This window comes from Mustela nivalis (genome assembly GCF_964662115.1).
Source record: "Mustela nivalis genome assembly, chromosome: 6".
In the NCBI taxonomy this organism is placed as follows: domain Eukaryota; kingdom Metazoa; phylum Chordata; class Mammalia; order Carnivora; family Mustelidae; genus Mustela; species Mustela nivalis.
The window spans coordinates 144,160,415-144,188,297 of NC_139025.1; the positions used below are offsets into that span (position 1 = coordinate 144,160,415).

General features: G+C 35.8%; 2 long non-coding RNA genes across 3 annotated transcripts in view; one reads left to right on the forward strand and one right to left on the reverse strand.

Moving 5' to 3' along the window:
- LOC309867667 overlaps positions 1 to 27,883 on the forward strand; it is a 720,752-nt gene that overhangs the window by 654,599 nt on the left and 38,270 nt on the right. The window lies entirely within an intron of this gene.
- LOC309867668 overlaps positions 22,577 to 27,883 on the reverse strand; it is a 41,208-nt gene continuing 35,901 nt past the window's right edge. For both annotated transcript variants that reach the window (XR_014313297.1, XR_014313298.1), the window contains 2 exons: positions 23,788 to 23,920; positions 22,577 to 22,706 (listed from right to left, as the gene is read on the reverse strand). This is a non-coding gene — a long non-coding RNA (uncharacterized lncRNA). The remainder of the gene's footprint in view (positions 22,707 to 23,787; positions 23,921 to 27,883) is intronic.

Here is a 27,883-nt window from a genome sequence, read left to right on the forward strand (position 1 = left end):
TAGAGAGCCCAGATATGGACCCTTAACTCCATGGTCAAATACTCTTTGACGAAACAAGAAACATATACAGTGGAAAAAATTTTCTTCAATAAATGGGGCTGAAAAAATTGGGCAGCTATGTATGGAAGAATGAAACTCAACCATTCTCTTACACCATACACAAAGATAAGCTCAAAATGGATAAAAGACCTCAAAGTGAGGCAGGAGTCTATCAAAATCCTAGAGGAGAACATAGGCAGTAACCTTTTGGTCATTGGCCACAGAAACTTTTTTCAAGACATATCTCCAAAGGTAAATGAAACAAAAGCAAAAATGAACTTTTGGGATTTCATCAATATCAAAAGTTTCTGCACAGCAAAGGAAACAGTCAACAAAACAAAGAGGCCATCCATAGTATGGGAGAAGATATTTGCAAGTCACAGTACAGATAAAGAGCTGATATCCAAGATCTATAAAGAATCTTTCAAACTCAACACCCAAAAATCAGATAATCACATCAAGAAATGGGCAGAAGATATGAACAAACACTTCTCCATGGAAGACATACAAGTGGCTCACAGACGCATGAAAAAATGTTCATCATCATCATTAGCCATCAAGGAGATTCAAATCAAAAGCACATTAATATACCATCTACACCAGTCAGAATGGCCAAAATCAACAAGATGGAAAACAATACATGTTGTGGAGGATGTGGAAAAAGAAGAACCCTCTTACACTGTTGGTAGGAATGCCAGCTGGTGCAGCCACTTTGGAAAACAGTGTGGAGACTCCTTAAGAAATTAAAAATAGAGCTACCCTATTACCCTGCAATTGCAGTACTGAGTATCTACCCCGGAGATACAGATGTAGTGAAAAGAAAGTCCATCTGTACCCCAATGTTCATAGCAGGAATGGCCATAGTCGCCAACCTGTGGAAAGAGCCAAGATGCCCTTCAATGGACGAATAGATTAAGAAGATATGATCCATATATTTATATACAGTGGAGTATTATGCCTCCATCAGAGAGGATGAATATCCAACTTTTGTATCAACATGGATGGGACTAGAAGAGATTAGGCTAAGTGAGATAACTCACCCAGAGAGAATTAATTGTCATATAGTTTCACTTACTTATGGAGCATAAGGGATAACATGGAGGACCCTGGGAAATGGAAAGGAGAAATGAGTTGGGGGAAATTGGAGGGGGAGATGAACCATGAGAGACTGTGGACTCTGAGAAACAAACTGAGGGCTTTGGGGGGAGGGGGTTGGGTGGGCCTGCTGGTGGGTATTAAGGAGGGCACATATTGCATGGAGCACTGGGTGTGGTGCATAAACAATGAAATTTGGAACACTGAAAAAAAATTAAATTAAAAAAAAACAATGGAATGATATATATCACTCCACCTTCAAACACATTAAAGGATGCAGAGATGTTCTCTACTTTATCTCCATTGAATTTGTTGAGTTACTCTTTGCAAAAACTAGGTGGACCAAAGTAGCAATGACTTACTGATAAAATACCCAAGTAGTAACCCACATTCTACTTATTGCACCTAATGTGATAACTTCACTAGGGAAGTTTAGTGTTAATTTGTGTATGTAATAAGCAGCTATTAATCTTATGAATGACTGTTTTCCATATGCATCATGAAAGTGAGTAAGAAGTCAATTTCATTTACATGGAACAATATTAATTCACAATAGTTCCACAAGAATTCACAATAATGTCATATTAATATTAATGACATTATTAGTGTGTTAATGACATTTGCAATCATGTCATATTAATTTTCTTACCTTATATCATAATATATTCCAAAGTTTACTGGGCCATCTGGACATGTTGAATTGATCTACTACAATAATGAAATCATGTTAATCAAATGTGACTGACAAATGGAAAATACTTTGGAAACCTTAATGAAATAATATGTTCAAGCAAGTTGGAGATAAACTGTAAGAGTCAGAAGCCAGCTTCATGGGTATCAGTTCAGAATCTAACAATTTGAGTCGTGATGGTATCTGTACAAAGTAAAGTATAAATTATTCCGTCTTGCTTTTTACCATTAAGTAAGAGACACAGTGCTTGGGTTGGACTTTTCATAATGAGAAGCAACATGCTTATGTCATGCTTTAGACTACAGCTCAATTCTGAGACATGGAAGGATGACTATTTTGGATGATGCCCAGAGCAAGAAACTTTCAAAAGCAGGTCACAGTATAGGTATCCCTGTCATTTGACCCAGATAATTGAGAATTCAATAAGTAGTATCTGGATTTTAAAAAGGACACTACATGGATTTTCTGCCAAGCCCCAAAAGGAAATTCATAGCACAAATCCTTAATGTACTATAATAAGACCATACTTAACCATGTATCCAGAAACACTTGTCATGTGCTGGTAATATCAGTCCTACCTGGGTAAGATTGGGCAGGCCCAGATGCAATTAATCATTAACATTGAAGTGGTACATACAGGAAGTGACTTGAGTAGGTTCCTAAGTCACAAAGAAACAGAACAAATAAACTCAATGTCTTCTACCATGCCTATACTGATATTTCTTCTTCAATTCCCACCTGTTGCCTAATGGGAGGTCCTTATGATGAGCTACCAAAGAAAGAAGAAAATCAGTCTTCATTCACAGATGAATATGCCCAGTATAGGAAGGTGCCACACTAAATGTAAACTGCTGCTGTATTATAGCTACACTCAAGAGTGATCCTAAAACACAATGGTAAGGGAAGTTCCTCCTATTTGTTGGCATTTTTGGATGCTGTACCTGGTCATCCCTTTTATATGGAGAGAGAATTGGCTTGAGTTAAGCATATGCATAAGTTTATGGGCATTCAAAGATGGCTTATTTGGTTAGTTAATGGCCTGAAAGAAAAATTGAGGATTAAAGAAAGGAAAAAGAATGCAAACAAATATTTGAGATTATGTATAAATGAATAAAGATCTCTCTATTAGACATTAATGCCTGTTAAAGAGCACTTATTGCAGAAGAGACACTAAACAATCAAGTATGAGATGAATTAGCCAATCAGTGTCAACTAGCTTCTGTCCTTTATCATTCCAATACTTGCAAAACTCACTCTTTAACAGACTAGTCATGATGACAGAGATGGAGTCTATAGGTGGGCCCAACAACATGGGCTGACATTTACTAAAGCTAACCCAGCTATTGTTGCTGATTGGCATTTGACTCATTAGCAACAGAGGTGGATAGTAAACTCTTGATTTCTTGAAGATACTTGATTTCTTGATTTTTTTGAGGAGGTTAATCAGCACAGAGACAAACTAATTATGTCATATTCATTTCACCCTTTCAGCAGGGACAGAACAGTGACTCATTTTGACCAGATAAGCACATAATCTCATGAGTATGAGTTTCCCTTCCTTGTCTACAATACCTTGAACTTCAATGCTAATCAAAAGCTCATAGAGGTTTTGATTAACTAACATGGGATTCCTCATAATATATCTTGGAACCAAGGCCACACTCTATGAAGCAAAAAATTTAGCAACTGACATAAATATGTAACTCACTGGAAGTGTGTGCATGTGTGTGTGTATCTATAGATATGTGTAAATGGAGAGAGAGAGAGAGAGACATAGAGAAAAGTAGATACAGAGAGAGAGAGAGAGAAAGAGAGAAATAAAGAGAAGGTAGGCCAGCTGGTAGAGACCCAGGAGAGCTGCCTTTTGGTCCAAAGCCAGTCTGCTAGCACAATGCCTTCTTGCTCAAGAGAGGTGAACCTTCATTCTACTAAGGCCCTCAAACACTTGCCACCTACATTCTGGAAGATAATCTACTTTATTAGAAATCCACTGATTTAAATGTTGATTTCCTCTAAAAAATATTCATGGTAACATCCAGAATAAAGTTTAATCAAATATTTGAGCAACATGGCACAGTCAAGTTGAGACAGAAAATGAACTGTCATAGGGAAAAAAAAGGATATGTGTGGCAATAATATCTTGTACATCTCTCTCATGTGATCAGTTGGCATGGACCTAACCACTGCCACAATTTGTGATTGTTTAGCTACCCTTCCTAACTTAGTGGAAAAAAAAAAAATATATATATATATATATATATGACAATTCTTAAAATTTTTAAGTAGTCTCAAGACTCATAAAATATATAAATTAGAAAATTTTGTTCCTTACTTCTCATGACACTTAGGATAAGGAAGCATTCTTAACCTAACTCTACTTACTAAGAGCAAGTCAGAAGGCAATTTTATATGTGGTAAGTTTCTCAAAGCAAAGTATATGATATGCACCCTAATTATACTCAGGATCAAGAGTAGAATGGACTCCATAATGGATTATAGACAGCTTCATGTCTAATGATAAAATTAATTCATAAATAAAAAATTTAAAGAGTTGAAATAAACCTAAAAAGAAGAATTTAAGATTATTACAGTAGTAAAGATTGCCTTAAGAAAATGTAAAAAAGATTGGAAGTGTTAACCTATTCTTCAAAAATGCCAAATAAATTACACAAAGTATTATAGCATGAATGACTTACATTATGGTTGTTTCTTGTTACTTCCAAGATGCATTGAGTAATAGAGATTACAAAAACCTTTGCACCTTCATGTAAGTCATTTGAATCCTTTCTTCAGTATTTTAGCTTGTTGTGAGTTCTTTTTTTTCAGATTTGGTTTATTTATTTGGAAGAGAGACAACATGAGTGGAAGGGGCAGAGAGAGAGGGAGAGAGAAAGAGAATCTTAAGCAGACTCCACACAGTGTGCAGTCTGAAACAGGAGTCAACCCCATGACCCTGAGACCATGACCTGAGCTGAAACCAAGACTCAGATGCTTAACTGACTGTGACACCCAGGCACCCTGGTTCTTAATTTCTTGGCATGTAATCCATTAAAGAAATTTAATGCTTACCTCTGTAAGTTATTTATCTGATAATTTAAGCATTTAGAAAAAATGTGGCAGGGATAAAACAAAACAAAACCAACCAGCCTAGCTGAAAGCACCATTGTACTATACATTTCCTTCAATGAATACAGGTATTCCACAAATACGACTCAACATACTGGAATCATAGCATTAAGATTAAAAAGGCCAAAGTTATAATTGGGCAAGAAGACAATATCATACCAATTCTGATTTTGTTGTTGTATTATTTTTCAAAATTTTCAGGGAAAAGAGGAAATTCCAACTGTTTACCTCTCAGATGTTCAGATATAGTATTTTGTTGCCTTTAGCATAGCTACATATTCTGCTTATGCTGCTGAGATGCCTGGTTGTAAAAGAAGTCATAAATATTTAAATTTTTCTGCCAATTTTTCCCTGATGGGGGACTGATTTCATTCCTTAAGCATTATTCAATTTGCAATAAGAAAATTACTTCATATTTCCTTACAGGGAGTTAGAGATTAAAAAAAGAGGAATTTCTCCTGATGCTATTACCACCAACATTAATGAGATAATTGAAATATATATAATATTATCATATATGCATGTTATATATACATATATATAATTATGCCAATACCAGCTGCCAGCTGTAAATATTCTTTGATGATAATGTTCTTGAACTATTTTTAATGCTTACGGTTTTCACTGGAAATGTTAAAACATCTATGAATATATTCTGTTTTGTTGTAGGTTTAATAGAATTCAGAAAATATGAATATAACTTTAAATTTCAAGGATAGATCTAGAAGTCTACCTAGAAGATCTAGGTAGATCTAAAAGACTACCTACAATGTCCAAAATTGGCTTATGTACTCAATATTTATTAGGTATGAGGGATGATTCTATATGCTAAAGACAGAACAAAGATACTTGTCTTCATCAAGCTTATATTTTACTGGGAAGGTTGAGACAATAGAATAAAATATATATTATGTTAAGAGGTGATAAATGTTATGGAGGAAAAAAAAGAGAAAGGAGATGGGACACACACCCCTACACACACTCATATAGGACGTGAATTTGTAAATATGTTACTGGGATTCATCACTGAGCTGGAGACATTTGATCAGTCTTGAGGGAGGGAAGGGAGAAAACTACTCCATGTACTGCCTAAGGGAAAGACAGGGAGACAGGGAGACTTGGCATAACAGAAGAAATGTTCAAAGTGAAAAAAATATATATCAGATGGAAAGAGCATTTTAGGTCATTAAGATACTGTCACTCTGCAATGGCATTAAAGAATTTAGAACAGAGTAGTGATATATTAACGTGATTATCCTGCCTGCTGTAGTGACAACAGACAGAAGCGGAGATGATGGAAGTAGAGAAACTTGTTAGGAGGCCATAGGAATAATCAAGACTCAAGGCAATATTGCCTTTGATCACAATGTTTGGAGTATGCAGACGTAAGAAATTGTTCAGGGAAATTGGGATGTATTTTCAAAGTTAAGACAAGAATGTGATATAGGGAGTAAAAGAAATAAAAATCAAAAACAATTCAAAGATGTCCTCGTTATCAGTGAAAACCTGGTATTCTCATTTCCAGTTCTGTAAGAAAATTAAATTTAGGAGAAAACTTCAGAATTATGATGACAAGTAAGATACAATGCTGAAGGGAGGGTTTTTTCATTTGTTTGGTTTTTTGTTTTTGTTTTGTTTTGTTTTTCCTTTCCTCCTGTAGGTAAAAGAAATAAGAGTATGTTTTATGCTGATAGTAAGGATTCAGTTAAGAGAGAGTGGGGAGAGTATCAGGGGATAGGTGGAAAAATTGCCTGAGAAATATCCCTGAAGAAGAGGGATGAGATATGATAAACAAATGAGGGTTTGAAGCTTGAAGAAGACCACAGAAACAGAGCAGGGAAGTGTGTCTTTATCCTAATTTCTCTTTCAGGATAACTTTTCTTGAAACACCAACAAGATTTTGAAATAGTATCTTCCAGTGATTTTCTTGTTTTGAGCTATAATTTACAAACATTGAAATGAACAGATAATTTAATAAGTCCTGCAGATTTTGGCACATACTTATATGCATCTAAAGCACACTTTATTAATGTATCTCCCTTTGTCTCAGTTCCTAATCAATAACCTCCCCATTCTCACAAATCCACAGAAGCAAGCACAATTCTGCTTTCTTTCACAGTATAATAGCATTGTCAGTTTTAAACCTCCTACAAATAGAATCATAAAGTATGAATTCCTCCTCTGCCTGTGTCTTCTTTTATGTAGCTTAATGACTTGGGATTTACACATGTTATTGCACAAATCAGTAATTTGTCCTTTTGATTCTTGAATAGTAGTCTATTGTGTGAATATGCATGTTTTATTTATCTATACCTAATCATGGACATTTGAGTTTTATTTATTTATTTTATTTTTTTGTGATTATGAATGGATTTCCTAGGAACATTCTTATAAACACTTTTATAAGTTTTGGCTTATGATTTCATTTTTTTACTTGATGAACACTTAACAGTAGAAAAGTTTAGTTATAAAGAAGTTATATTTTTAATTTTTTAAGAAATTGCAAAAAACATCAAAAGAAGAAAAGAATTTACCATATTGTTTTCTAGAATGATTGTCCATTTCTACACTCACTCTAGCCATATAAAAGAGTTCTGTTTGTTACATACCATCACCAACATCCAGTTGGATGTATCGTACTATCTTATTATGGATTTAATTGCATTTCCCTGGTAATGGTGCACACTTTTCATGTGCTTATTTACCATTTTCCTCTATAGAGTATTTCTTGATGTATTCTTTATTTTTATTATTGTCATTGTTGTTGATTTCCCTGAACAGTCTTTTTAACATTGGAATTCTGTTTTATGTGTAACACTTATTCTGGGGCTCAGATATATGTACTGTAAATATTTCTACCAGTTTGTCACTTGTCTCTTTATTTTTTAATGTGTCTTTCAAAAGAAGATGTTTTACTTTTGATAAAGTCTGGATTTGTTCCTCAAAGATGTTAAAGTATTCTGTTAATGTGACTGATAGTGGAGGTGGGTATGGCATTGGAGTTATTTTGCATGGGAGGTGCAGGAGGTGGGAAGCCTCCTGCTATCAAATCATAGTCAGAGAAATCTGTCAGAAAGATAAATATAAGGTGCTTGCATCTATTTGGGAGAGCCACAACAGTGCATTATCTTTGTGGAAGTCTCCAGTGAGAGTTCTGAGAAACCAAAGTTCATCAATGCCCTTTCTTCCTCCATAATTCCTAGGGTCTAAAATGTCCCATCCCTAGGTGCCAATTATTTCTCACTCTCAACCTCAGAGATTCTGTTCTTTTGCCTGGACTGTTCTTAATCTCCTCTTCAGTGTAACCAATCATTTTTTCCTCATCTTTATTTTTTAAACTTAAAAAAAAATAGTCTAGTTGACACACAATGTTAATAAGTTTCAGGTGTGCAATATAGCAAAACATTCTACATCCTTATAATTTACACTGTCTTCATCACTGCATAGCTACCACCTGTCAGCATATGAGGTTATTATAATATCGTTGAATAAATTCCTTATGCTGTACCTTTCATCCCCATGACTTATTCATTCCATAACTGGAAGTCTGTATCTCCTACTTCCCTTCACCCATTTTGCCCACCCCCCCATCCTTTTTCCTCTGACAAACATCAGTTTATTATCTGTGTTTATAGGTCTGATTCTGCTTTTTCTTGTTTATTCACGTGTGTGTGTGTGTGTGTGTGTGTGTGTGTGTGTGTTTAGATCCCACATATGAGTGAAATTATACAGTATTTTTTTCTCAGCATGACTTTACTTACCGTAATATTCTCTAGGTCCATATATGTTGTTGCAAATGGCAAGCAATCTAATATCCATCAATAGCTGAATGGATAAGGAAGAGGTAGTACATAGATAGACACAGACCCATACACACATACATACACACCCAGAGGAATATTATGCAGGCATAGAAAAAGTCTAGTGAAACCAATCTTAACCATTTACTCCAAACATTTTTTCTTTGTCATGCTCCAGTCCCCAACAACCTTCCCCAAAACTTCCACCACCACCATTTTTCCCTTTTTTAACAATTGATATTGCTTTTTATTTATTAAAAAAAACTCTATTCCCTCAATTGTGTGTTGCAGAATCATGTAAGATTTGTTTTTTAATTTATTCCCAAATTTTATTACCAAAGTAGCATTCCATTTTCATTATTGTTTTAAAATCATTTTGTTAAAAAAAAAACTGACTCCAATTGCATAATTTACTTTAGAGGTATAGTTCTTATTTTTTTTTAAGATTTTATTTATTTGACAGAAAGAGACACAGCAAGAGAGTGAACACAGGCAGGGGGAAAGGAAGAGGGAGAATCATGCCCTCTGCTGAGCAGGGAGTCCGATGTGGGGCTCAAATCCAGGACCATGGGATCATAACCTGAGCTGAAGGTAGATGCTTAACAACTGAGCCACCCAGGCACCCCTAGAGGTACTGCCTTCTAACTGAAAATATGGTATAAGAAGATGTGTGGTTTTAACAAATAAAGAGTCTAGAAACATAAAAACACAGAAGAGGTTAATAATTTGTTTCTGCATATTAATAAATTAAACAAAAATTGGGGAAATCACTTATTTTGGGAGAGTCTTTATGAATTTTTTGCCATACATTAAAATATACACATATTAAAAGATTTGTGAAGCATCTTATCATACATCTAGTTTTTCTAAATGGTTAACTTTAGGAGTGCCTGGGTGGCTGAGTTGGTTAAGCATCTGCCTTGACTCTAGTCATGATCCCAAATCCTTGGATTGAGCCCCACTTTGGGCTCCCTTCTCAGTGGTGAGTCTGTTTCTCCTTCTGCCTCTTCCCCTCCCCTCCACTCATACTTACATTCTCTCTCTCTCTCTTTCTGTGAAACAAATAAATAAAATCTTTAAAAAATAAATGATTAGGTTTAAGATCATGTTATTCAAAATGAAGCACAAACACACTGTCATACTCACACACAACATTTTGCATAGTTTCCCCAGATACTTCTCTGGTTCTATCAAGCAATATTCACTGAGTTAATTCAAACTAGTCTGAGGTCATTCAAAATAGAGTCATTATATTCAGTAGATAATAAAATGAGGAACACGTCCTATTATCTCAAAGTTACATGTTCTTTGAAAACTAGAAGATGGAAAGTAACACACAACTATTATTGCAAATGATGAGTCTATAACAAAAGACACTGTGTCAAGGGGAGGAATGAGTAAGGGACATGTGGGCTAGGTAGGGAGAGGTAGGGGGCTATGTGATCAGGCTCATAGAAATCGCAAAAATATGGAGATATGGGAAACCCAGAGATAAGGGAACAAACAGGACCACCCTGCCCTAGGCATGTGGGATGGTTGTCTTTTTTGTGATAAACACCTATGACCAACAAAGAATACCCAGACCCTAAAAAGGAAGTAATCCATTGAAGGTGTTATCACCAGTCCTCTTCAATGGTGATATCAATAGAGATGTTAAAAGGATTTAAGCTCCCTGGTTAGCTTTCTATAAAAGACCAACCCTAAAGACCCTCTTCAGCAACCATGTTGGGGCTGACCCCTCTCATTCTTGACCCCTCTCATTCTTGATAGCTTTTTCTACATCTTCACCTAATAAACTTCTGTCTTTTCACACACACACACACACACACACAAACACACACTCTACAAGATTCCAGTATGTCATCTAAAAAGCTTGAATGTTGCCACTCCCAACCTCACAATAAGAAAAAAAGTTGAAAAAACTGAAAATCAACAACTCTTTTTAGATCTCTCTGGAAATTGAGGTCCTGGGACAGATTACTTACATGACAACTGGAGAGACAGACAGGCACATACAAAGAAGCAAAGTTTATGAAAGGAGAAGCTTAGAAGTAGAAGGCTGTGGCTGGAGCCAAGTAGAGACACTTTCAATTTTAAGTGGTGAATTACTAGAGACTTAGTGTAGGCTAGCTTGTGACTTAAAAATAGAAAGAGGCCCAGTCATAGATAGGCTTCCCACACTCTCAGGAGTTTATTAACAGGAGGACTGTCAAATTCTCACATTGAAGACTTGGGAACTCTTCTTTCCCACAGAGAGTGGGGAAAAGTAGCCATTTTGAAATAGTATAATGCTATCTGTTCTCCTTAACATGGTCTGAAGAAAACTATTTTATAAGAGCCTAACCAACTGGGATTTAACAAATGCTAACCAACCTTTGGGAAGAGAAAAATCCAACCATAGCTACTGATGTAGAGGAAAAGGAATACCCAACTCAGGCTCAATAAAAGACTAAGACATAATCATAGAACTATAGAATGTTTCCCATCTTCTAACATCTTACCACCATACCAGTAGGAATCCTATATAACAACAGGAATTAGAGATGAAAAACTGCAAGCTTCAGATCCAATTTAGGAATCTCTAGGAAAATCCAATGAAAACAAGTGAGATAAAAATAAAGATATTAGAGGAAGTTTTAGACTCTGACTCCTACTGGTAAAGCAAATAGTAAACACAGATAAGCATAAAATCTCACACGGAAGACATAGCTACCTCAATTCCTTTACTGGATACTTTATCTCTGACTTTCAAAAAGAAGTAACAAGCATGGGGGCACCTGGGTGGCTCAGTGAGTTAAAGCCTCTGCCTTCGGCTCAGGTCATGATCTCAGGGTCCTGGGACCGAAACCTGCATCAGGCTCTCTGCTCAGCAGGGAGCCTGCTTCTTCCTCTCTCTCTGCCTGCCTCTCTGCCTACTTGTGATCTGTCTGTCAAATGAATAAATAAAAATCTTAAAAAAAAGTAACAAGTGAGAGGAGTCAAGATGGCGGAGAAGTAGCAAGCTGAGACTGCTTCAGCTAGCCAGAGATCAGCTAGATAGCTTATCTAAAGATTGCAAACACCTGAAAATCCATCGGCAGATCAAAGAGAAGAAGAACAGCAATTCTGGAAACAGAAAAACAACCACTTTCTGAAAGGTAGGACCGGCGGAGAAGTGAATCCAAAGCGACGGGAAGATAGACCCCGGGGGGAGGGGCCGGCTCCCAGCAAGCAGCGGAGCAACCGCGCACAAAATCAGGACTTTTAAAAGTCTGTTCCGCTGAGGGACAGCGCTCCAGAGGCTAAACCGGGGCAAAGCCCACGCGGGGTCAGCGTGGCCTCAGGTCCCGCAGGGTCACAGAAGGATCGGGGGTGTCTGAGTGTCGCAGAGCTTGCGGGTATTGGAACGGGAAAGCCGGCTGCAGAGACAGAGCCGACAGTAAGCTCACAGCTTGGTGTTACCTTGAACCGGTCGCAGGCTCGGTGAGCTCGGAGCGCGGCCGGAGGTCAGGCAGACGGGAGTAACTGGGCGCTGTTCTCTGAGGGCGCACTGAGGAGTGGGGCCCTGGGCTCTCGGCTCCTCCGGGCCGGAGACCAGGAGGCCGCCATTTGTATTCCCGTCCTCCGGAACTCTACGGAAAGCTCTCATGGAACAAAAGCTCCTGAAAGCAAACCCGAGCGGATTACTCACGGGTAAGGGCGGTGTAATTCCGCCTGGGGCAAAGACACTTGAGAATCACTACAACAGGCCCCTCCCCCAGAAGATCAACAAGAAATCCAGCCAAGACCAAGTTCACCTACCAAAGAGTGCGGTTTCAATACCAAGGAGAGCAGCAGAATTCCAGAGGAGGAGAAAGCCAAGCACGGAACTCATGGCTTTTTTCCTGTGATTTTTTTTAGTCTTGCAGTTAATTTAATTTTTTCTTTTTCATTTTTTTTTTTCTTTTCTTCTCACCTTCGGGTAAAATTTTTTTTTTTTTAACTGTTACCTTTTTCTTTTTTAACGACTTTTTACTAGTTTATCTAATATATATATTTTTTCTTTTTTACATTTTTCTCAGGTGTTTTATTTTTTTTTTTTAATTTTTTTTCTTTTCTTTTTTTTTTTCTTTTCTTTTTTCTTTTTTTTCTTTCTTTCTTTTTGAACCTCTTTTTATCCCCTTTCTCCCCACTCACGATTTTGGATCTCTTCTAATTTGGTTAAAGCATATTTTCCTGGGGTTGTTGCCACCCTTTTAGTATTTTACTTGCCCCTTCATTTACTCTTATCTGGCCAAAATGACAAGACATAAAAATTCAACACAAAAAAAAGAACAAGAGACAGTACCGAAGGCTAGGGACCTAATCAATACAGACATCGGTAATATGTCAGATCTAGAGTTCAGAATGACAATTCTCAAGGTTCTAGCCGGGCTCGAAAAAGGCATGGAAGATATTAGAGAAACCCTCTCGAGAGATATAAAAGCCCTTTCTGGAGAAATAAAAGAACTAAAATCTAACCAAGTTGAAATCAAAAAAGCTATTAATGAGGTGCAATCAAAAATGGAGGCTCTAACTGCTAGGATAAATGAGGCAGAAGAAAGAATTAGTGATATAGAAGACCAAATGACAGAGAATAAAGAAGCTGAGCAAAAGAGGGACAAACAGCTACTGGACCACGAGGGGAGAATTCGAGAGATAAGTGACACCATAAGACGAAACAACATTAGAATAATTGGGATTCCAGAAGAAGAAGAAAGAGAGAGGGGAGCAGAAGGTATACTGGAGAGAATTATTGGGGAGAATTTCCTCAATATGGCAAAGGGAACGAGCATCAAAATTCAGAAGGTTCAGAGAACGCCCCTCAAAATCAATAAGAATAGGCCCACACCCCGTCACCTAATAGTAAAATTTACAAGTCTCAGTGACAAAGAGAAAATCCTGAAAGCAGCCCGGGAAAAGAAGTCTGTAACATACAATGGTAAAAATATTAGATTGGCAGCTGACTTATCCACAGAGACCTGGAAGGCCAGAAAGAGCTGGCATGATATTTTTAGAGCACTAAACGAGAAACACATGCAGCCCAGAATACTATATCCAGCTAGGCTATCATTGAAAATAGAAGGAGAGATTAAAAGCTTCCAGGACAAACAACAACTAAAAGAATTTGCAAATACCAAACCAGCTCTACAGGAAATATTGAAAGGGGTCCTCTAAGCAAAGAGAGAGCCTACAAGTGGTAGATCAGAAAGGAACAGAGACCATATACAGTAACAGTCACCTTACAGGCAATACAATGGCACTAAATTCATATCTCTCAATAGTTACCCTGAATGTGAATGGGCTAAATGCCCCTGTCAAAAGACACAGGGTATCAGAATGGATAAAAAAACAAAACCCATCAATATGTTGCCTCCAAGAAACTCATTTTAAGCCCGAAGACACCTCCAGATTTAAAGTGAGGGGGTGGAAAAGAATTTACCATGCTAATGGACATCAGAAGAAAGCAGGAGTGGCAATCCTTATATCAGATCAATTAGATTTTAAGCCAAAGACTATAATAAGAGATGAGGAAGGACACTATATCATACTCAAAGGGTCTGTCCAACAAGAACATTTAACAATTTTAAATATCTATGCCCCCAACGTGGGAGCAGCCAACTATATAAACCAATTAATAACAAAATCAAAGAAACACATCAACAACAATACAATAATAGTAGGGGACTTTAACACTCCCCTCACTGAAATGGACAGGTCATCCAAGCAAAAGATCAGCAAGGAAATAAAGGCCTTAAACGACACACTGGACCAGATGGACATCACAGATATATTCAGAACATTTCATCCCAAAGCAACAGAATACACATTCCTCTCTAGTGCACATGGAACATTCTCCAGAATAGATCACATCCTCGGTCCTAAATCAGGACTCAACCGGTATCAAAAGATTGGGATCATTCCCTGCATATTTTCAGACCACAATGCTCTAAAGCTAGAACTCAACCACAAAAGGAAGTTTGGAAAGAACCCAAACACATGGAGACTAAACAACATCCTTCTAAAGAATGAATGGGTCAACCGGGAAATTAAAGAAGAATTGAAAAAAATCATGGAAACAAATGATAATGAAAATACAACAGTTCAAAATCTGTGGGACACAACAAAGGCAGTCCTGAGAGGAAAATATATAGCGGTACAAGCCTTTCTCAAGAAACAAGAAAGGTCTCAGGTACACAACCTAACCCTACACCTAAAGGAGCTGGAGAAAGAACAAGAAAGAAACCCTAAGCCCAGCAAGAGAAGAGAAATCATAAAGATCAGAGCAGAAATCAATGAAATAGAAACCAAAAAAACAATAGAACAAATCAACGAAACTAGGAGCTGGTTCTTTGAAAGAATTAATAAAATTGATAAACCCCTGGCCCGACTTATCAAAAAGAAAAGAGAAAGGACCCAAATAAATAAAATCATGAATGAAAGAGGAGAGATAACAACTAACACCAAAGAAATACAAACTACTATAAGAACATACTATGAGCAACTCTACGGCAATAAATTTGACAATCTGGAAGAAATGGATGCATTTCTAGAAACATATAAACTACCACAACTGAACCAGGAAGAAATAGAAAGCCTGAACAGACCCATAACCAGTAAGGAGATTGAAACAGTCATTAAAAATCTCCAAACAAACAAAAGCCCAGGGCCAGACGGCTTCCCGGGGGAATTCTACCAAACATTTAAAGAAGAACTAATTCCTATTCTCCTGAAACTGTTCCAAAAAATAGAAATGGAAGGAAAACTTCCAAACTCATTTTATGAGGCCAGTATCACCTTGATCCCAAAACCAGACAAGGATCCCACCAAAAAAGAGAGCTATAGACCGATATCCTTGATGAACACAGATGCGAAAATACTCAACAAAATACTAGCCAATAGGATTCAACAGTACATTAAAAAGACTATTCAACACGACCAAGTGGGATTTATTCCAGGGCTGCAAGGTTGGTTCAACATCCGCAAATCAGTCAATGTGATACAACACATCAATAAAAGAAAGAACAAGAACCATATGATACTTTCAATAGATGCTGAAAAATGCATTTGACAAAGTACAGCATCCCTTCCTGATCAAAACTCTTCAAAGTGTAGGGATAGAGGGCACATACCTCAATATCATCAAAGCCATCTATGAAAAACCCACCGCAAATATCATTCTCAATGGAGAAAAAATGAAAGCTTTTCCACTAAGGTCAGGAACACGGCAGGGATGTCCATTATCACCACTGCTATTCAACATAGTACTAGAGGTCCTAGCCTCAGCAATCAGACAACAAAAGGAAATTAAAGGCATCCAAATCGGCAAAGAAGAAGTCAAATTATCACTCTTCGCCGATGATATGATACTATATGTGGAAAACCCAAAAGACTCCACTCCAAAACTGCTAGAACTTATACAGGAATTCAGTAAAGTGTCAGGATATAAAATCAATGCACAGAAATCAGTTGCATTTCTCTACACCAACAGCAAGACAGAAGAAAGAGATATTAAGGAGTCAATCCCATTTACAATTGCATCCAAAACCATAAGATACCTAGGAATAAACCTAACCAAAGAGACACAGAATCTATACTCAGAAAAGTATAAAGTACTCATGAAAGAAATTGAGGGAGACACAAAGAAATGGAAAAATGTTCCATGCTCCTGGATTGGAAGAATAAATATTGTGAAAATGTCTATGCTACCTAAAGCAATCTACACATTTAATGCAATTCCTATCAAAGTACCATCCATCTTTTTCAAAGAAATGGAACAAATAATGCTAAAATTTATATGGAACCAGAAAAGACCTCGAATAGCCAAAGGGATATTGAAAAAGAAAGCCAACGTTGGTGGCATCACAATTCCGGACTTCAAGCTCTATTACAAAGCTGTCATCATCAAGACAGCATGGTACTAGCACAAAAACAGACATAGATCAATGGAACAGAATAGAGAGCCCAGAAATAGACCCTCAAAGCTATGGTCAACTCATCTTCGACAAAGCAGGAAAGAATATCCAATGGAAAAGAGACAGCCTCTTCAATAAATGGTGCTGGGAAAATTGGACAGCCACATGCAGAAAAATGAAATTGGACCATTTCCTTACACCACACACAAAAATAGACTCAAAATGGATGAAGGACCTCAATGTGCGAAAGGAATCCATCAAAATCCTTGAGGAGAACACAGGCAACAACCTCTTTGACCTCTGCCGCAGCAACATCTTCCTAGGAACAACACAAAAGGCAAGGGAAGCAAGGGAAAAAATGAACTATTGGGATTTCATCAAGATCAAAAGCTTTTGCACAGCAAAGGTAACAGTTAACAAAATCAAAAGACAACTGACAGAATGGGAGAAGATATTTGCAAACGACATATCAGATAAAGGACTAGTGTCCAGAATCTATAAAGAACTTAGCAAACTCAACACCCAAAGAACAAATAATCCAATCAAGAAATGGGCAGAGGACATGAACAGACATTTCTGCAAAGAAGACATCCAGATGGCCAACAGACACATGAAAAAGTGCTCCATATCACTCGGCATCAGGGAAATACAAATCAAAACCACAATGAGATATCACCTCTCACCAGTCAGAATGGCTAAAATCAACAAGTCAGGAAATGACAGATGCTGGCGAGGATGTGGAGAAAGGGGAACCCTCCTACACTGTTGGTGGGAATGCAAGCTGGTGCAGCCACTCTGGAAAACAGCATGGAGGTTCCTCAGAATGTTGAAAATAGAACTTCCCTATGACCCAGCAATTGCACTATTGGGTATTTACCCTAAAGATACAAATGTAGTGATCCAAAGGGGCACATGCACCCGAATGTTTATAGCAGCAATGTCCACAATAGCCAAACTATGGAAAGAACCTAGATGTCCATCAACAGATGAATGGATCAAGAAGATGTGGTATATATACACAATGGAATACTATGCAGCCATCAAAAGAAATGAAATCTTGCCATTTGCGACAACATGGATGGAACTAGAGCGTATCATGCTTAGCGAAATAAGTCAAGCAGAGAAAGACAACTATCATATGATCTCCCTGATATGAGGAAGTGGTGATGCCACATGGGGGCTTAAGTGGGTAGGAGAAGAATAAATGAAACAAGATGGGATTGGGAGGGAGACAAACCATAAGTGACTCTTAATCTCACAAAACAAACTGAGGGTTGCTGGGGGGAGGGGGTTTGGGAGTAGGGGGTGGGATTATGGACATTGGGGAGGGTATGTGCTTTGGTGAGTGCTGTGAAGTGTGTAAACCTGGTGATTCACAGACCTGTACCCCTGGGGATGAAAATATATGTTTATAAAAAATAAAAAATTTAAAAAAATTATCTTCTAATCACAAAAAAAAAGTAACAAGTATGTTAAAAAGGAAATATACAGTCTCAAAAAGCAAAGCAAGCATCAGAACCAGACTTAGCTATGACAAGAATTTTTAGAATTATCAGAATAGGAATTTAATATGATTAACCATGCTGAGGCCCCTAATGAAAAAATGGACACCAAGTAAGAACAGATGCATAATTTAAACAGGGAGATTAAAACTAAGAATAAATAGGATCTTTTAGAAATAAAATAGTCTGTAACAGAAATGAAGAATGACTTTGAAAGGCTCATCAACAGGCTGGCAACAGCCAAAGAAATAATCACTGAACTTGAAGGTATTTCAATAGAGGTTTCCAAAATTAAAATGCAAAAACAAGAACAATAATATGAAATTGAATATCCAAGAACCTTGGCACCATTACAAAAGATGTAACATATGTGATAAAGGACTTGTATCTAAAGTATACAAAGAATTCTTAAAACACAATGACAAAACAACAACCAAATAAAAAGGGGACAAAATACATGAATAGATATATCATCCAAGAAGATTGAGATGGAAAAAAGCAAATGAAAAGATGTTTACCATCATATATGATTAGGAATTACAGGGATGCCTGGGTGGCTCAGTTGGTTAAGCAGCTGCCTTTGGCTCAGGTGATGATCCCAGCGTCCTGGGATCGAGTCCCATATCGGGCTCCTTGCTTGGCAGGGAGCCAGCTTCTCCCTCTGCCCCTGTCTGCCTGTGCTCACTCGCTCTCGCTATATATCTATTAGCCTGGTTAAAATTTATAAAAAATTGAAACTACGAATTTTTGGTGAATTTGCAGAACAATAAGAGTAATTATTTATTGCTAGTGGGAATGCAAGTTGGTAGTTACTTTGGAAGATAATTTAGCAGGTTTTTATAAAGCTAAGCATTGATTAACCATAAAATGTAGCAGTCACACTCTTAGGTATTCTCCTAATAAGTTAAAAATTTATGTTCTTTTTTTTTCCTTTTTTTCCCTCACCATAGCACAGGAAAAGAAAAAAGAAAAAAAGAAGAGAAAAAGAGAAAGAAAAAGAAAAAGAAGTAATTAATTTTTTAAAATCATGACAAGTTTAAAAAAAAATTCTGTTCTCACAAAAACCTGTTTATGATTTTTTATTTAAAAAAAAACAACAACTTTTTGCTAATTGCCAAAAGTAAGCAAACCAAGATATCCTACAATGGGTAAATGGATGAACCATCTATGGACACTCATACATAGCAATAATATTCAGCAACAATAAGAAAAGAGCTATTAATCCAGGAAAGACATGGTGGAAACTAAACACTGTTGTTGAAAGAAAGAAGCCAATCTGTATGATTTCAGTTTTATGACATTCTGGGAAAGGTGAAACGATAAAGACAATAAACAGATCAGTGGTTGCCATGGATTGAGAGGAGGAAGAAAATGATTGATCAATATAGCATAACGAGTTGCTAGGTCTGTGAAACTTCTTTCTATGATAATGTACTGGTGGAAGGTAAAATTCATAGAATTGTTCTATTTAAAAAGTGAACTAATATAAATTTTGGATTTTAGTTGATAATACTTTATTAGTATTGTTTATCAATTGTAACAAGTGTACTATATTGATGTAATATGTTAAGAATAAGGACAACTATGTGTGGGGAGACAGAGTATATGGGAAATATTCATATTTTATGTTTTTTTTTAAATAAACATAAATCTCTAGGAAATAAAGCCTATTAATTAACAATAACAGCAACAACAAGAACACTGAAAAGCTGGGTGAGTTTAGGAAAAGCTATAGAATATTCAGTTTTTACTGTAAGTACATAATAAAATTAAAAGAAATTAGTTTGGATCTATTGCTATGACTCTCTTTCTCCCAAAATTGATAAAATTACTTGGATAACCTCTAGATTAACTGCCCCTCCCATCAGACACCCCTCTTCACACATATTTTCAGTCAAGTATAATCAAAACAAACCTACTTTCCAATTCTAATTTCTGTTCTTAAACAAACGAGAACAAAACAAATTTCTTAACTAAAGTATATTGAAGTTTCTATGTGCTATTTTTCCCATTTAGTATTTTTGGATAACACTGCATAATAAAAAAGAGATGGTGATAGACAATAAATTTCAATTAGATTTAATATAAATACATGTTGTATGTATTTGAGCTAATAAAACTAAGTTAATTTTAGTTAACATTTAATTTTGTTACTTTTAATTAATTTTTAGAAGATTTATTTATTGATTTTAGTTAAAGAGAGTACATGGGACAGGGGGAGGGGAAGAAGGAAAAAGAGAGAAGGAGGGGGAGAGAAGCAGACTCCATACTGAGCAGAGTCCTACTCTGGAGGGACTGGATCTCAGCACTCTAAGATCAGGATCTGAGCCAAAATCAAGAGTCAGCTGGTCAGATACTTAACCAACTGAGCCACCCAGGCACCCCTTAATTAGTAATTTTTAAGTGAATTTTAGTTGAGACCTCTAATCCAATGTTGAACGAAATGTTGATGGCAGATGTCCATATTTTGTTCTTACTTCAAAAAGAAAGCTTAAAGATTTTAGTATTTTATAAATACTAAATACTAAATACTAAAGATTTAGTATTTTAAAGTATAGTATTTTCTCTAGTTACATTGCAGATCAAGTTTGTAGCTAAAATTGCTATGCATTCACAAAATTATATTTTCTCGTCTAACTGGAAATAAGACTCTTGTACACTTACATAACACTTAATTAACAGTGACTTATTTTGGTTCTGATGGTCACAAGAATAAATGGTGTGCTCTACTCTGTGGCTTAGCACTTAAGAACTGCATAATCAATTTTTGTTTTCTATCTCTGGTAGCTGAAAATAAAGGCCATAGAGTATATTTTGGAAAATTCACAAGACACTTGGTTTTTGAATCACTACTTTGAGAAAAGCCTCCTAGAAGAGTTCTTTAACAAGGAGCCTATATATTGAATCATATTTGCAGGAAAAAAATGTATTTTATAATTACTTAAAGTGGGAGGTCATTTACTAAGGCAGTTAGCTTACTCTTACTAATACATCTTTATTAGTGTAAAAAAAAAAAAGTCCCCTTCTCTTACTGGCTAGATAACTGATCTTATCAAGATGAATGTTGAATTTCACCAAATGCTTATTTGGCATATATTGAGATTACCATATGAATTTCTCTTTTAATTTTTAATTTGATAGAGTGCATACATTGATTTTCCAAAGTTAAGAGTGTTAAAATATACAACATAAATTTAACTTGATTTTTGTAATATACACATGATATGCATATCATAATTTTCTTGGCATTACTTCCTTGATTAACAATAAATTCATTATTTTTTTATTCCATCCTCATGAAAGTAACTGCTATGTAATTCTTATTTCTTGCCCTGTTCTAATAATACAATATGCTAAATTTTAAATAATTTTAGGATAAATGCTGGGAAAAAATTTTATACGTTCAGAGGTATTAATTGAATTGTGTGTACTGACCAGTAAATCCATCTGTGTCAGTTTTATGTTTGAGAAATCCTTTGGTCCTTGCTATAAATCTTCAATGCTTTAGAATTTTCATGTGTTCTACGTCTTTTCTATTTCTTCTTGTGTCATATTTGGCAAGTTTTATTGTTCCATTATACTGACTATTTCAAATTATGTATATCATATATATTTAATATTACTTGGAATATAATTGTTTATAGCATATTTTGTACTTTATTGTATCATCGAAGTAATGGTTAGTACAGTAAAATGTACAAATTTAAGTATACAGGTTGATAATATTAAAAATTATGTATAAAAACTTGTATCTTCACATAGATCTAAACATATAAGTTCTTTTAATATCTCAGCAAGCTCATCCATGGCCCTTCTCAGGAAAAAGTCTTTTGATATCTAACAAAACAGTTTTATTTTTCATGGTTTTGAACTTCATATAATGAACTCATACCACATGTGGACTTTAGGGTCTTTAACTCTGTAAGTTTTTTACTCAATATCATGTCTGAAGGTTATTCATGTTTTATATATAGCAGTCATTTGCACTTTTTATTGTTACCTAATTCTACATAGGATAAAATTTACCCTGATATATGTCAGTTTTAAAGAACTTATCTGAGGAAGTACCAGGGTGGCTCAGTCAGGTAAGTGTCTGCCTTTGGTTCAGGTCATGATCTCATGGGTCCTGGGATTGGCTGCTGATGGGCTGGCTCCCCACTCAATGGGGAGTTGGCTTCTACCCCCACTGCTCCCGCCCCCACTACTGTTTGTACTCTCTCCTACACACCCACTTACTGTCTCAAATAAATAAATAAAATCTTAAAAAAAAACTTATCTGAAACCTCTGTTAACTGGATTGTTGTAGGAGTGTTTCTATCCACTATTTCTATTTCTCCCATCACATAACTTTTGTACACATCGTCTAGTTTCTTGCCTCTGCATGGTTGTATTTGAAAGACAGCCCAAACATTTGTATGAAATTTATTCTCAGTTTGTTGTGAAATAAGTAACTATATTCCTTATTTTCTTCTTCTCGCACTTCTTTTTTATCCTTTTTCCTTCCTTTTTTTTGCCACATTCCAAATGTGATTTAAAATACCTGACAAAATGTACATAAATAGGAAAAGATTATAAATACATATGGACATGAAAAGAAATGAAAGTAACAATAAAGGACTAAAATAAATCCGAAGACTATAATTAAGGTAAAATTAGGGTTTTGTTTAATGAGAATGTGTCAAGGATGCAGGAATAACTAAGATTTTATTTAAGATTAAGACAACACTATCCAAGAAATAAACATGGGGAAAAAAAGCATATAAAATATAGAAAATTGTTGTTGTGACCTAATCTTACGTGTTACTATTTTTCTCTTGAAAACTAATCTAATGCACAATCCTACAAATCAGTACAGAAAAAAATAAAATCAGATACATTGATTGAAACAAAATGTTTTTAAAATCAACGTAATGTGATCTAGTATTTCTATTGGAATTTTGGATGTCAAGCTATATAAATTGCTTATTATAATATGTCTGACTGTAGGACTAGGTCTAACATACTTTTAATATACCCCTATTTGCCTTATTTATTTGAATTTCTAGAACATTAAAAATGGATTAGAACCTTGGCTTTTCTCATATTGTCCACTATCCTGCTCTTGCATGATTATATTTGATAGTGAGCCGAAGCATTTGTATAAAATCCATTCCCAGTTTGAAATTGAATTAAGTATGCTTAAACCCACCTGGCTATAAGGACAAGTTTTGTATTACATAACGGCACTGTAAAAAATAAATAATGGAAAAAAAATGGTGTTCTTTCCCATACATGTGAAATGTATTTTCTACTGTAGGGAGTTTAAAGTTGTATTTGCAATCTACTAATCACTGTCCCTCTCTAGGATAAAAAAATCCTACAAGAAATTTAAATATTCATACACAATCATGATAGTTTCATATGCAAATTTTATATTATCACAGGAAAAAGTGTTGGTTCTTCATTTGCTGATGCTCATCCTTCAGATCTCAGGTAAAAAAATCATTTCCTTAAAAGAACCCTTCCTTGTAATCTTATATTAAGGAGGTTTGTCATTTTAACTTTCCACCTCCTAAGAGTGATTTTTCTCTGTACTTTTATGTTCTCAATACATATAGCATGGACTTTAAAGATTTACTTACTTTCTTGATTATTGTCTCTTCTATATCCATGAGTTTAAGACTCTGTCACTTTCATCTTGGTATCTCCTGTGCTTCAAATAATGTCTCACATATTTTAGGTGTTCCAGAAATAATCTGGAAGCTAATACATACACTTAAAAAAATCTTTATTAAATTATGCAAGAATTCAAGTGATCATTGCTATAGTCTTAAAACAATAGACTTATAGTATATCTTGATGGAAAGGTAAAACTTAACTGACAAAATAGAGGAAAGGAATTTTAAGTATGAAGAACACATGTGTTCTAATTTTAAAGAAAACATAGAGATAACTTATGGCCATTATAGCCAAAACACATTAAAAAAATAGTTTAGAGAATCAGGTTTTAAAAGCCTTAGGAATATATAATGCTATGCTCAATGGAAACTTATATAACTATTCATCTTATTCTAAAAATGATTTTTTGTTGGGGTATCTGGATGGTGCATTTGGTTGAGTGCCCGAATCTAGGTTTCAACTTGGGTTGTGACCTCAGGGTCCTGAGATTGGGCTCTGTGTGGGGCTCTGTGCTCAGCTGGAATCTACTTATCCTCTGCTCCTCTTCATAGTCATGCAATCTCTCTCTTCATCTCTCTCTCTGTCTCTAAAATAGATAAATAAAATATTTAAAAAATAAAAATAAAATTGAATTTGTGTTAGCCCTTTAGCATTTGGTTACAGATAATTATATCAGTTTATTACATGATCAGAATAGGAGCTACTTTTTTCTTCATTCATCCCGTATCAGCCTCATGTATAAGGTAAATTAATTGATAGAAGTCTACTCTGGCTTGGAAAATTTTTCGTGACTTCAGTATCCCATTTGATTTAATGTACACACATAGAATCTGACATTTACATTTTCAGTTATGCTGTGAGATGGCATTCTTAGTACCCCTTGCATCCATGACAGCATGTTTTCATATCAAAATGAGGTTCAGATTATGGTACATGGTATATAGAGTTATCTTCATATAAACATGGTATTTATATAACAACATTAAATTAGTAAATTATGTAAGTATAGATATGCATATCCTTAGAATATTGATCCTTAATTTAATATATACTTCCTTGTTTAAATTTTAATCTAAAATTAAGTAAATATTTTACATTAATATTAATTAAATATTGAAAGTAATATTAAGTTGAGAAAAGAAAAGAGCATTTCATAAAGTATAGAAGTTCAATACACTTTGATGAGACCGTAATACTTAATTTTCTAATCTAGTTTTTCAGAAATAAAATAAGGCATTTAGTCATGCAAAAGCACAAGTTTGGGCCTGGTGAAACACACACAAAAAAGTTTAAAAAAAGTTTAGGCTTAAGACTTTAAAATATTGATCTTCAACTAAGTAAATCTAGCTACAAAACTCTGCTTTTTAATTTACTAATTGTCTGACTTTGGCCAATAGTCTTTCTGACTCAGACTCCAAATATGGAAAAAGGTGGATATAGTTCTTCACAGCCTAGAACTATGAGGGAATTAAAAGCTATAATATATGCAAAAAGCTTTGTCCAGTGTCCGATATGTGGAGGGCCTTAGTGAATGGTCTTTATTAATATTTATAAAAATCTCCTCCATAAACTATTACTTTTGTTGAAGTTATTTTAGTCATCTAAGATCTTCCATCATCTGGGGGAAATTTTGAACAATGTGCTTTAGAGCAAGACTATAAATACTATTATATTAAAAAGCATTTTCATTACTGAAAGTCATAAATTTCAGAGAAATAGAATATAGTCGTCAATTTTCTGGGAAAAAAGTTGCTAACTGCAGTGAAAATTTAACCATTTGGAAATGTAAGCTACAAGTAACCAGTTTTGCCTTAGCAAGATATATCAAGTAGATTAACCTTGTTTGCACTGACCCAGAGCCCTTGGGTTTCTTTTCCACTCTTCCATCAAACTGACAAACTCATTCATGCTTAGTGTACTTTTCTGGGGATTTATATATAATTATTATTTTAAATATTGAGTAAATTATTAGAATAAGATTTTTTAAACTGTAGAATAATAATAATAATAATAATAATAATAATAAATAATAATAAACTCTGGGGAAAAATAGATAAAGAGAGTAGTCTTCTCAGTCTTCCTAAAATATTATTAGGTAAAAGCCTAATAATATGCTGGCTCTAAGAACAAATGTCATGAGACTAGAAAGAGGTTTTGCATTATATGCAAATTATTTGCTTAATTGTATAACTGTATATTAACCCATTTCAGCCATAACATGACCTATCTTAACTCTTTGCTATTTAGATTGTCTGGATACTATAGAACTAATATATTGTTAGAGTCTTGAATAGCAAGTGTTTAATATTCAAAGATGTTATTGAATTTAAAAAAATCATCTTTGACAGTTTTTCTCCAATATGCATTTAACTTGCCTATGCAATGGGTAATTATTATCTTTATGAAATCAGGTATCTTTTATGAGAAAGCCAAAGTAATCTAGGCTTACCTACTTTTAGTATTTTGCTTTTTTATTAACCCTTGTTTTTAAGTATAAAGAGTGGCTATTTTGCATCACTTATCATGTATGTACTTCATTTTTAATATCATAACACATGGCAGAGACTTTTCTTATATTTCTTTCCTAACTACAACTGTGTCTTTTTGCATTTATCAGAATATGTTGAAATTATTAAAAATGATATGCTTATTCAGCCTGTCTTCAATCATGTGTGAAGACTGTTATGGGGGAATGAACAAATTAATTAATTAAACTTGTTTTATGTAAACCACCTTGGGGGGAGGAGTCAAGATGGCGGAGAAGTAGCAAGCTGAGACTGCTTCAGCTAGCCGGAGATCAGCTAGGTAGCTTATCTAAAGATTGCAAACACCTGAAAATCCATCGGCAGATCGAAGAGAAGAACAAGAGCAATTCTGGAAACAGAAAAACAACCACTTTCTGAAAGGTAGGACCGGCGGAGAAGTGAATCCAAAGCGACGGGAAGATAGACCCCGGGGGGAGGGGCCGGCTCCCAGCAAGCAGCGGAGCAACCGCGCACAAAATCAGGACTTTTAAAAGTCTGTTCCGCTGAGGGACAGCGCTCCAGAGGCTAAACCGGGGCGAAGCCCACGCGGGGTCAGCGTGGCCTCAGGTCCCGCAGGGTCACAGAAGGATTGGGGGTGTCTGAGTGTCGCAGAGCTTGCGGGTATTGGAACGGGAAAGCCGGCTGCAGAGACAGAGCCGACAGTAAGCTCGCAGCTCGGGGTGACCTTGAACCGGTCGCAGGCTCGGTGAGCTCGGAGCGCGGCCGGAGGTCAGGCAGACGGGAGTGACTGGGCGCTGTTCTCTGAGGGCGCCCTGAGGAGTGCAGCCCTGGGCTCTCGGCTCCTCCGTGCCGGAGACCAGGAGGCCGCCATTTGTGTTCCCGTCCTCCGGAACTCTACGGAAAGCGCTCAGGGAACAAAAGCTCCTGAAAGCAAACCCCAGCGGATTACTCACCCCGGCCCCGGGTAAGGGCGGTGTAATTCCGCCTGGGGCAAAGACACTTGAGAATCACTACAACAGGCCCCTCCCCCAGAAGATCAACAAGAAATCCAACCGAGACCAAGTTCACCTACCAAGATGTGCGGTTTCAATACCAAGGAGAGCAGCAGAATTCCAGAGGAGGAGAAAGCCAAGCACGGAACTCATGGCTTTTTTCCTGTGATTTTTTTTAGTCTTGCAGTTAATTTAATTTTTTCTTTTTCATTTTTTTTTTTTTTCTCTCGCCTTCGGGTAAATTTTTTTTTTTAACTGTTACCTTTTTCTTTTTTAACGATTTTTTACTAGTTTATCTAATATATATATTTTTTCTTTTTTACATTTTTCTCAGGTGTTTTCTTTTTTAAAAATTTTTTTCTTTTCTTTTTTTTTTTCTTTTCTTTGTTCTTTTTTTTTCTTTCTTCCTTTTTGAACCTTTTTTTTTTATCCCCTTTCTCCCCACTCACGATTTTGGATCTCTTCTAATTTGGTTAAAGCATATTTTCCTGGGGTTGTTGCCACCCTTTTAGTATTTTACTTGCCCCTTCATTTACTCTTATCTGGCCAAAATGACAAGACGTAAAAATTCAACACAAAAA